The sequence below is a fragment of the Schistocerca piceifrons genome, chromosome 2 (genome assembly GCF_021461385.2).
Source record: "Schistocerca piceifrons isolate TAMUIC-IGC-003096 chromosome 2, iqSchPice1.1, whole genome shotgun sequence".
NCBI lineage: Eukaryota > Metazoa > Arthropoda > Insecta > Orthoptera > Acrididae > Schistocerca > Schistocerca piceifrons.
Window position 1 is genome coordinate 659,954,275 of NC_060139.1, and position 12,183 is coordinate 659,966,457.

The 12,183-nt window shown below is 48.4% G+C and overlaps 1 non-coding gene across 1 annotated transcript; it reads left to right on the forward strand.

The window, feature by feature from the left end:
- The first annotated feature begins 6,291 nt into the window (after positions 1–6,291).
- On the forward strand, positions 6,292–6,366 carry Trnal-cag. The gene has a single exon. It is a non-coding gene; the product is annotated as a tRNA-Leu (tRNA).
- The last annotated feature ends 5,817 nt before the right edge of the window (positions 6,367–12,183 follow it).

The following is a 12,183-nucleotide window of genomic DNA, read 5'->3' on the forward strand; positions in this document are numbered from 1 at the left end:
CGACTCACGCCGGGTACTCACAGCTTTACTTCTGCCAGTACCTCGTCTCCTACCTTCCAAACTTTACAGAAGCTCTCCTGCGAAACTTGCAGAACTAGCACTCCTGAAAGAAAGGATATTGCGGAGACATGGCTTAGCCACAACCTGGGGGATGTTTCCGGAATGAGATTTTCACTCTGCAGCGGAGTGTGTGCTGATATGAAACTTCCTGGCAGATTAAAACTGTGTGCCCGACAGAGACTCGAACTCGGGACCTTTGCCTTTCGCGGGCAAGTGCTCTACCAACTGAGCTACCGAAGCACGACTCACGCCCGTTACTCACAGCTTTACTTCTGCCAGTACCTCGTCTCCTACCTTCCAAACTTTACGGAAGCTCTCCTGCGAAACTTGCAGAACTAGCACTCCTGAGAGAAAGGATATTGCGGAGACATGGCTTAGCCACAGCCTGGGGGATGTTTCCAGAATGAGACTTTCACTCTGCAGCGGAGTGTGCGCTGATATGAAACTTCCTGGCAGATTAAAACTGTGTGCGCGACAGAGACTCGAACTCGGGACCTTTGCCTTTCGCGGGCAAGTGCTCTACCAACTGAGCTACCGAAGCACGACTCACGCCCATTACTCACAGCTTTACTTCTGCCAGTACCTCGTCTCCTACCTTCCAAACTTTACGGAAGCTCTCCTGCGAAACTTGCAGAACTAGCACTCCTGAGAGAAAGGATATTGCGGAGAGATGGCTTAGCCACAGCCTGGGGGATGTTTCCAGAATGAGATTTTCACTCTGCAGCGGAGTGTGCGCTGATATGAAACTTCCTGGCAGATTAAAACTGTGTGCGCGACAGAGACTCGAACTCGGGACCTTTGCCTTTCGTGGGCAAGTGCTCTACCAAATGATCTACCGAAGCACGACTCACGCCCGGTACTCACAGCTTTACTTCTGCCAGTACCTCGTCTCCTATCTTCCAAACTTTACAGAAGCTCTCCTGCGAAACTTGCAGAACTAGCACTCCTGAAAGAAAGGATATTGCGGAGACATGGCTTAGCCACAGCCTGGGGGATGTTTCCAGAATGAGATTTTCACTCTGCAGCGGAGTGTGCGCTGATATGAAACTTCCTGGCAGATAAAAATTGTGTGCCCGACCGAGACTCGAACTCGGCGACCTTTGCCTTTCGCGGGCAAGTGTTCTACCAACTGAGCTACCGAAGCACGACTCACGCCCGGTACTCACTACTTTACTTCTGCCAGTACCTCGTCTCCTATCTTCCAAACTTTACAGAAGCTCTCCTGCGAAACTTGCAGAACTAGCACTCCTGAAAGAAAGGATATTGCGGAGACATGGCTTAGCCACAGCCTGGGGGATGTTTCCAGAATGAGATTTTCACTCTGCAGCGGAGTGTGCGCTGATATGAAACTTCCTGGCAGATAAAAATTGTGTGCCCGACCGAGACTCGAACTCGGCGACCTTTGCCTTTCGCAGGCAAGTGCTCTACCAATTGAGCTACCGAAGCACGACTCACGCCCGGTACTCACAGCTTTACTTCTGCCAGTACCTCGTCTCCTATCTTCCAAACTTTACAGAAGCTCTCCTGCGAAACTTGCAGAACTAGCACTCCTGAAAGAAAGGATATTGCGGAGACATGGCTTAGCCACAGCCTGGGGGATGTTTCCAGAATGAGATTTTCACTCTGCAGCGGAGTGTGCGCTGATATGAAACTTCCTGGCAGATTAAAACTGTGTGCGCGACAGAGACTCGAACTCGGGACCTTTGCCTTTCGCGGGCAAGTGCTCTACCAACTGAGCTACCGAAGCACGACTCACGCCCGTTACTCACAGCTTTACTTCTGCCAGTACCTCGTCTCCTACCTTCCAAACTTTACGGAAGCTCTCCTGCGAAACTTGCAGAACTAGCACTCCTGAGAGAAAGGATATTGCGGAGACATGGCTTAGCCACAGCCTGGGGGATGTTTCCAGAATGAGATTTTCACTCTGCAGCGGAGTGTGCGCTGATATGAAACTTCCTGGCAGATTAAAACTGTGTGCGCGACAGAGACTCGAACTCGGGACCTTTGCCTTTCGCGGGCAAGTGCTCCACCAACTGAGCTACCGAAGCACGACTCACGCCCGGTACTCACAGCTTTACTTCTGCCAGTACCTCGTCTCCTATCTTCCAAACTTTACAGAAGCTCTCCTGCGAAACTTGCAGAACTAGCACTCCTGAAAGAAAGGATATTGCGGAGACATGGCTTAGCCACAGCCTGGGGGATGTTTCCAGAATGAGATTTTCACTCTGCAGCGGAGTGTGCGCTGATATGAAACTTCCTGGCAGATAAAAATTGTGCGCCCGACCGAAACTCGAACTCGGCGACCTTTGCCTTTTGCGGGCAAGTGCTCTACCAACTGAGCTACCGAAGCACGACTCACGCCCGGTACTCACAGCTTTACTTCTGCCAGTACCTCGTCTCCTATCTTCCAAACTTTACAGAAGCTCTCCTGCGAAACTTGCAGAACTAGCACTCCTGAAAGAAAGGATATTGCGGAGACATGGCTTAGCCACAGCCTGGGGGATGTTTCCAGAATGAGATTTTCACTCTGCAGCGGAGTGTGCGCTGATATGAAACTTCCTGGCAGATAAAAATTGTGTGCCCGACCGAGACTCGAACTCGGCGACCTTTGCCTTTCGCGGGCAAGTGCTCTACCAACTGAGCTACCGAAGCACGACTCACGCCCGGTACTCACAGCTTTACTTCTGCCAGTACCTCGTCTCCTATCTTCCAAACTTTACAGAAGCTCTCCTGCGAAACTTGCAGAACTAGCACTCCTGAAAGAAAGGATATTGCGGAGACATGGCTTAGCCACAGCCTGGGGGATGTTTCCAGAATGAGATTTTCACTCTGCAGCGGAGTGTGCGCTGATATGAAACTTCCTGGCAGATAAAAGTTGTGTGCCCGACCGAGACTCGAACTCGGCGACCTTTGCCTTTCGCGGGCAAGTGCTCTACCAACTGAGCTACCGAAGCACGACTCACGCGCGGTACTCACAGCTTTACTTCTGCCAGTACCTCGTCTCCTATCTTCCAAACTTTACAGAAGCTCTCCTGCGAAACTTGCAGAACTAGCACTCCTGAAAGAAAGGATATTGCGGAGACATGGCTTAGCCACAGCCTGGGGGATGTTTCCAGAATGAGATTTTCACTCTGCAGCGGAGTGTGCGCTGATATGAAACTTCCTGGCAGATAAAAGTTGTGTGCCCGACCGAGACTCGAACTCGGCGACCTTTGCCTTTCGCGGGCAAGTGCTCTACCAACTGAGCTACCGAAGCACGACTCACGCGCGGTACTCACAGCTTTACTTCTGCCAGTACCTCGTCTCCTATCTTCCAAACTTTACAGAAGCTCTCCTGCGAAACTTGCAGAACTAGCACTCCTGAAAGAAAGGATATTGCGGAGACATGGCTTAGCCACAGCCTGGGGGATGTTTCCAGAATGAGATTTTCACTCTGCAGCGGAGTGTGCGCTGATATGAAACTTCCTGGCAGATAAAAATTGTGTGCCCGACCGAGACTCGAACTCGGCGACCTTTGCTTTCGCGGGCAAGTGCTCTACCAACTGAGCTACCGAAGCACGACTCACGCCCCGTACTCACAGCTTTGTTTCTGCCAGTACCTCGTCTCCTATCTTCCAAACTTTACAGAAGCTCTCCTGCGAAACTTGCAGAACTAGCACTCCTGAAAGAAAGGATATTGCGGAGACATGGCTTAGCCACAGCCTGGGGGATGTTTCCAGAATGAGATTTTCACTCTGCAGCGGAGTGTGCGCTGATATGAAACTTCCTGGCAGATAAAAGTTGTGTGCCCGACCGAGACTCGAACTCGGCGACCTTTGCCTTTCGCGGGCAAGTGCTCTACCAATTGAGCTACCGAAGCACGACTCACGCCCGGTACTCACAGCTTTACTTCTGCCAGTACCTCGTCTCCTATCTTCCAAACTTTACAGAAGCTCTCCTGCGAAACTTGCAGAACTAGCACTCCTGAAAGAAAGGATATTGCGGAGACATGGCTTAGCCACAGCCTGGGGGATGTTTCCAGAATGAGATTTTCACTCTGCAGCGGAGTGTGCGCTGATATGAAACTTCCTGGCAGATAAAAGTTGTGTGCCCGACCGAGACTCGAACTCGGCGACCTTTGCCTTTCGCGGGCAACTGCTCTACCAACTGAGCTACCGAAGCACGACCCACGCCCGGTACTCACAGCTTTACTTCTGCCAGTACCTCGTCTCCTATCTTCCAAACTTTACAGAAGCTCTCCTGCGAAACTTGCAGAACTAGCACTCCTGAAAGAAAGGATATTGCGGAGACATGGCTTAGCCACAGCCTGGGGGATGTTTCCAGAATGAGATTTTCACTCTGCAGCGGAGTGTGCGCTGATATGAAACTTCCTGGCAGATAAAAGTTGTGTGCCCGACCGAGACTCGAACTCGGCGACCTTTGCCTTTCGCGGGCAAGTGCTCTACCAACTGAGCTACCAAAGCACGACTCACGCCCGGTACTCACAGCTTTACTTCTGCCAGTACCTCGTCTCCTATCTTCCAAACTTTACAGAAGCTCTCCTGCGAAACTTGCAGAACTAGCACTCCTGAAAGAAAGGATATTGCGGAGACATGGCTTAGCCACAGCCTGGGGGATGTTTCCAGAATGAGATTTTCACTCTGCAGCGGAGTGTGCGCTGATATGAAACTTCCTGGCAGATAAAAATTGTGTGCCCGACCGAGACTCGAACTCGGCGACCTTTGCCTTTCGCAGGCAAGTGCTCTACCAACTGAGCTACCGAAGCACGACTCACGCCCGGTACTCACAGCTTTACTTCTGCCAGTACCTCGTCTCCTATCTTCCAAACTTTACAGAAGCTCTCCTGCGAAACTTGCAGAACTAGCACTCCTGAAAGAAAGGATATTGCGGAGACATGGCTTAGCCACAGCCTGGGGGATGTTTCCAGAATGAGATTTTCACTCTGCAGCGGAGTGTGCGCTGATATGAAACTTCCTGGCAGATAAAAGTTGTGTGCCCGACCGAGACTCGAACTCGGCGACCTTTGCCTTTCGCGGGCAAGTGCTCTACCAGCTGAGCTACCGAAGCACGACTCACGCCCGGTACTCACAGCTTTACTTCTGCCAGTACCTCGTCTCCTATCTTCCAAACTTTACAGAAGCTCTCCTGCGAAACTTGCAGAACTAGCACTCCTGAAAGAAAGGATATTGCGGAGACATGGCTTAGCCACAGCCTGGGGGATGTTTCCAGAATGAGATTTTCACTCTGCAGCGGAGTGTGCGCTGATATGAAACTTCCTGGCAGATAAAAACTGTGTGCCCGACCGAGACTCGAACTCGGCGACCTTTGCCTTTCGCGGGCAAGTGCTCTACCAACTGAGCTACCGAAGCACGACTCACCCCCGGTACTCACAGCTTTACTTCTGCCAGTACCTCGTCTCCTATCTTCCAAACTTTACAGAAGCTCTCCTGCGAAACTTGCAGAACTAGCACTCCTGAAAGAAAGGATATTGCGGAGACATGGCTTAGCCACAGCCTGGGGGATGTTTCCAGAATGAGATTTTCACTCTGCAGCGGAGTGTGCGCTGATATGAAACTTCCTGGCAGATAAAAGTTGTGTGCCTGACCGAGACTCGAACTCGGCGACCTTTGCCTTTCGCGGGCAAGTGCTCTACCAACTGAGCTACCGAAGCACGACTCACGCCCGGTACTCACAGCTTTACTTCTGCCAGTACCTCGTCTCCTATCTTCCAAACTTTACAGAAGCTCTCCTGCGAAACTTGCAGAACTAGCACTCCTGAAAGAAAGGATATTGCGGAGACATGGCTTAGCCACAGCCTGGGGGATGTTTCCAGAATGAGATTTTCACTCTGCAGCGGAGTGTGCGCTGATATGAAACTTCCTGGCAGATAAAAGTTGTGTGCCCGACCGAGACTCGAACTCGGCGACCTTTGCCTTTCGCGGGCAAGTGCTCTACCACTTGCCCGCGAAAGGCAAAGGTCCCGAGTTCGAGTCTCTGTTGGGCACACAGTTTTAATCTTCCAGGAAGTTTCATATCAGCGCACACTCCGCTGCAGAGTGAAAATCTCATTCTGGAAACATCCCCCAGGCTGTGGCTAAGCCATGTCTCCGCAATATCCTTTCTTTCAGGAGTGCTAGTTCTGCAAGTTTCGCAGGAGAGCTTCTGTAAAGTTTGGAAGGTAGGAGACGAGGTACTGGCAGAAGTAAAGCTGTGAGTAACTGGCGTGAGTCGTGCTTCGGTAGCTCAGTTGGTAGAGCACTTGCCCGCAGAAGGCAAAGGTCCCGAGTTCGAGTCTCGGTCGGGCACACTGTTTTAATCTGCCAGGAAGTTTCATAAAAGTACAATAATTATACATTAAATGTTTTTCATTTAACAGACCTCAAATCGATTCGCGTCTTGCGTCGGCGATGTACACCAGAAGAAGACGACAAAAGGGTACACAACAAAAGAAAAGAATGATATAGATTAATAAAGAATGTGAGACAAATATTGTCTCTGTTTTACATAATTATCATCTTTTTAAGAAATAATTACATAATTGAATGAATATTATCCACACGTTCATATTCCACTCGTAATAAAAAATATATGTATATGGTAGGTGTTATAGGCTCCTGGTAGTCTAATGTTTAATGAAACCCACAGAAAATGTAGATGTCGACAGCCAAACTAGAATTTGAAGAGCCTTCCTCGCGAGTGCTGTGCGCCACCTCGCCCGGCACCTGTTGCTGGTGGGCGGCCACTTGCAGCGGAAGCTACCGCAAGGGCGGTGGCGGCTACCCTGACCTCGGCCCTGCGGCCTCAGACAAGTTCGCCGGGCGCGCGTGACGTCGCCTGCAGACGCGGCGGCCGCCTTCGGTGGCTGCTGCGGCGGCGGCGGCCCGCCCAGGTGTGTCGGCGGCTCAGCCAGTCCGCCACAGCTCCTCGCACTGAGCGCACCTCGGCCCAGCCCGGCACCCCACGCACACCTGCCGCTGCACCGCGCACACACGCATGGCCGCCCGCGAGAAGCAGCCGCTCGCCGCCACCTGTTGCTCGTGAGTACCCACTTGCTGCTGGCAAGTACCCACCTGCTGGAGAATGCGCCGCTGTGTCCTCTCTCACATTTGCAGTGAGGCGCTCACTTCTGCATAGTGATAGCGAGAATAGAATTCGAACTGGCGAATGGGCCGTACCGTCACAATATCCCGAGGGAAGTTTTCGTAGCTCTGTGGCCAACAATAACCGAACTTCGACAACGAACGAAATGTTCTCTGGTTTCCAGCTACGTCACGTGATAAAATGCCACGAGCTTTCGACCATGCATTCCCTGACCATTATCGTTCGTTGTCTTTCGCTTGACAATGGCCGTGGTGTGCTTGGTAGAAAGCTCGTGGCATTTTAACCACTTGATATGCCTTGAAACCCGACAGCATTTTATTCAATGTTATCGCCGTCACGCTCTGCATTCTTACAGAATTTCGAGAATGGCTGTCGTCTTCTGGCACCACTGACAAAATAGAGATGCATTTTTACAACGCAAGAATTTCACAGTGTTGTACAACAACGATCGAATGTTCAGCGTATAGCCGATCTCAATCGAAAAATTTCTGAATTTATTCAGGGATATTTTTTGAGTATATTCGTAGAAGGGACACGTGGTTTTCAATGGTTCGTTACAGATTAATAGTGTAGTAGTGATTTATTTAGTTTGAGTTCCTAATTACCTTTGTTACTGTGAAAAACAATGAAGAACGCTCTAACATCCAATTACCAACGTACAGCACAAAATAAAGAATAATTCAACAACTCACAGATACAAAAGTACTGTCATGGGGGTATCTTTGTTGCAGCAGCAGCTCAGCATAGTGTAGCTGTACCGCTCTTCTATTGCATTCAGTGAACCCACATACGAGGTGCATATTGGCAAACTCTTCGTCAACAAACCTATGCATACTGCCGTGTATCACTGTTGATGCATTAATAACACTGCAGGAAAAAAAAACGAGGCAGGCACGACCAGTACTGCATTCAAGACGAGAAGCAGTGGTACACAAGAGGAATACCGTGAAGTTACTGTCTTCTGATGAGCAGTCCACCAGTACATCAGTATGCGACCTCGTATGAATAAGATATCCAAGCACGGTGAATACTGCGAACTCTTCAATGTTATTGTGATGCTTTAAACAGTTGTCCGCCCCTGATAGCTGAGTGGTCAGCGCGATGGAATGTCATACTTAACGGCCCGGGTTCGATTCCCGGCTATGTCGCAGGTTTTCTCCGCTCAGCAACTAGGTGTTGTGTTGTCCTTATCATCCTCATTTCATCCCCATCGACACGCAAGCCGCCGAAGTGGCGTCAACACGAAAGACCTGCACCAGGCGAACGGTCTACCCGATGTGAGGCCCTACCCACACGGCATTTCCATTCATCTACTTTAAACAGTGAAAAGTAATAATAGCTCGACTTCTACCATTTCATTTCTAAGAAGTTTAAATGTTATTCGTGTAATTTAAAATGCTTATGAAATACATGTTTACATAAACCAGCAGCGGCTGTACAAACTTTATCAAAATGTGCCAGTAGCTCCGATTTATGTAGACCACAGAGCTTAGATGGCCTACATAGATCGACATCAGTAACACATTATTGAAGGTATTTTAATTCCGTCTTGGCAGTTACAAGAAAATGCATATTTTGTCATCAAATGCGCTTAGCTTCATTGAAATAAAACATCATCAATGGTGGTATTGCATGCCTGGTTTTTCGCTCGTGAAATACCTTCACTGATGATGCTTTATCTCAATAAAAGGAAACGCGTTTGGCGATAAAACACGGATTTTCTTGTAGTTGAGAAAAAAGAATTTTGAATACCGTCAACAGCTGTAAACCAACAACGGACAATATGGTCGCATAAATGAAGAATTGATAGCGCATTTCAATAAAATTTATACAGCTGCTGATAGTGTACATAAACCTGCGTTTCGTGAAACATATAAATGGAACACTACCTTACAAAAATGTTAAAAAGCCCACTTGGTGATATAGAGTAACAGTCTGTAAAAACTAATTTGGTTTGGCCAAATGGCTAACGATAAGTCAACTACATATTTTTTTAATGTAAACTTGAGGGCGGAGGGTTAAGTGGAGATCACTACTGACAACAGCAAGTGCCGTGAGTGAACCTAAACACAAAGCGCATACTGTCGGTATTTGTACTACTCTGCAGATATTTTGAGTGCAGTACAGACAGGAGTAAGAAATCGAACGAAATGCAATAGCTCTGTAACGAACCACCTGAGACGACGTTCCATTTATGCCGACATTGTTTTCAGCCTGTATGTGGATGTTAAATATGAACAAGCGGACATTTTATACGACAGTGCGAGAATGCTCACTGTTTTTTGCGCTGTACGAGAGTGCTCGGACAGAGGTACAGTGACGGACAAGGCTGCACTGTTGACGTGGGCACGTCGGCCAGTATGCCTCCAGTCACCCAGCGCCGTCGTTGGAATCCACCTGGCGACAAGCAGACGGGGTCCCCTAGGCAGCTGACTGAGGCTGTTGTCATTCTATTCCAAAGAAACTGGTTTTCTCACAGATTTGCCTTGAATACACCAAACATGCAAAAACCTACTCTCGAATTACGGAGTTCTTCCGAGTGGGTAGGTAGCGTTTCGCACTGAAGCTAATCAGCAGCTTACATAGCCACAGATACGTCGTATGGTAGGTCACATGTCAAAAAGTGCATATGATTCTTTATGTGGATGCTTCATTTGATAAAGGGGAGAGTTTAGTGCCTTGGAACAGTTTCAGACTGCACCATATTACGACACTGTAATAGCAGTTTTCATATGCTATGTGCTGCAGCATTTTATTTTTTTTTTAGTTTTTTGGAAAAGTAAGGTTTTCCCAAATGTGAAAAACCATGCTGCAACATCGTCATGTTCCTAAGAGCAAAGATTCTATTCAAATTTAAAAGTGCTGCAAGCGGGAAAATTTTGTCAGTACTGTTTTTAATAGTCTGTGTGTTACATTATAACTCTGATTCACATAAATAACCTGTGAGCATTATCAAAAAGCAGTTGCAAGTTAAAATCATTTTGAAGTAGAAACTATTCGGAAGCACCATAAATTTCCATTTTCAAGATAGGGAAAATTGTTAAGACATTAAATAAACTCCGTTAATTTTTAAATATCGCCTGTTCCTGTTTGAAGTTAATAGAAGGCGCACAGAATGCCTTAACTATCCTCATGTTATATGAATACGAAATTTCAGTGCCTGTGTTGTTGAGAAGAGCGATGCAATGCTCCTTCGGACATGCCTAAATGTCCTAAAGAACATTGCATCGGTCTTCTTAACGACACAGCCACTGCAATTACGTATTTATCCGTCGATACCGGGCAGCGATATTCAATTAAAAAAATGTCCTGCCCAGTTCGAAGTGTACGAGCAGACGTGATGACGCAAGAACAACATACACTACGGACCATTAAAGTTGCTACACCACGAAGATGACGTGCTACAGACGCGAAATTTAACCGACAGGAAGAGGATGCTGTGATATGCAAATGATTAGGTTTTCAGAGCATTCACACAAGGTTGGCGCCGGTGGCGACACCTACAACGTGCTGACATGAGGAAAGTTTCCAACCGATTTCTCATACACAAACACCAGTTAACCGGCGTTGCCTGGTGAAACGTTGTTATGATGCCTCGTGTAAGGAGGAGAAATGCGTGCCATCACGTTTCCGACTTTGTTAAAGGTCGGATTGTAGCCTATCGCGATTGCGGTTTATCGTATCGTGACATTGCTGCTCGCGTTGGTCGAGATCCAATGACTGTTAGCAGAATATGGAATCGGTGGGTTCAGGAGGGTAATACGGAACGCCGTGCTGGATCCCAAGGGCCTCGTATGACTAGCAGTCGAGATGACAGGCATCTAATCCGCATGGCTGTAACGGATCGTGCACCCACGTCTCGATCCCTGAGTCAACAGATGGCGACGTTTACAAGACAACAACCATCTGCACGAACAGTTCGACGACATTTGCAGCAGCATGGACTATCATCTCGGAGACCATGGCTGCGGATACCCTTGACGCTGCTTCGCAGACAGGAGCGCCTGCTGTGATGTACTCAACGACGAACCTGGGCGCACGAAAGGCAAAACTTCATTTTTTCGGATAAATCCAGGTTCTGTTTACAGCATCGTGATTGTCGCATCCGTGTTTGGTGACATCGCGGTGAACGCTCATTGTAAGCGTGTATCGTTCGTCATCGCCATTCCGGCGTACCACCCATCGTGACGGTATGGGGTGCCATTGGTAACACGTCTCGGTCACCTCTTGTTCGCATTGACGGCACTTTGAACAATGGACGTTACATTTGAAATGCATGACGACCCGTGGCTCTACCCTTCATTCGATCCCTGCGAAACCCTACATTTCAGCAGGATAATGCACGACCGCATGTTGCAGGTCCTGTACAGGCCTTTCTGGATACAGAAAATGTTCGACTGTTGCCCTGGCCAGCACATTCTCCAGATCTCTCACCAATGGAAAACACCTGGTCAATGTTGGCCGAGCAACTGGCTCGTCACAATACGCCAGTCACTACTCTTGATGAACTGTCGTATCGTGTTGAAGCTGCATGGGCAGCTGTACCTGTACACGCCATCCAAGCTCTGTTTGACTCAATGCCCAGGCGTATCAAGGCCGTTATTGCGGCCAGAGGTGGTTGTTCTGCGTACTGATTTCTCAGGATTTATGCACCCAAATTGCGTGAAAATGTAATCACATTGCAGTTCTAGTATAATATATTTGTCCAATGAATAACCGTTTATCATGTGCATTTCTTCTTGGTGTAGCAATTTTAATGGCCAGTAGTGTATAAAAGATTGGGTCTGGCCGTGGGACGTGTACGGATAGCCAAGCTCAGCGTGTTGGGTAGCTGCCCGCTGTAATAAAAAATGTGAGTGAATGGACCAACGATGAACTTGAACGGGTGTCAAGTGACGTCAGCACGCGTATAGCGGGAAATCCGAGTTCGAGCCCCGGTCCGCCACAAATTTTCACTGTTGTCATTCCGTTGTACAGCTGATGGTTGTTCACATTCGAAATTGCAACTGCATTTCACGTTGC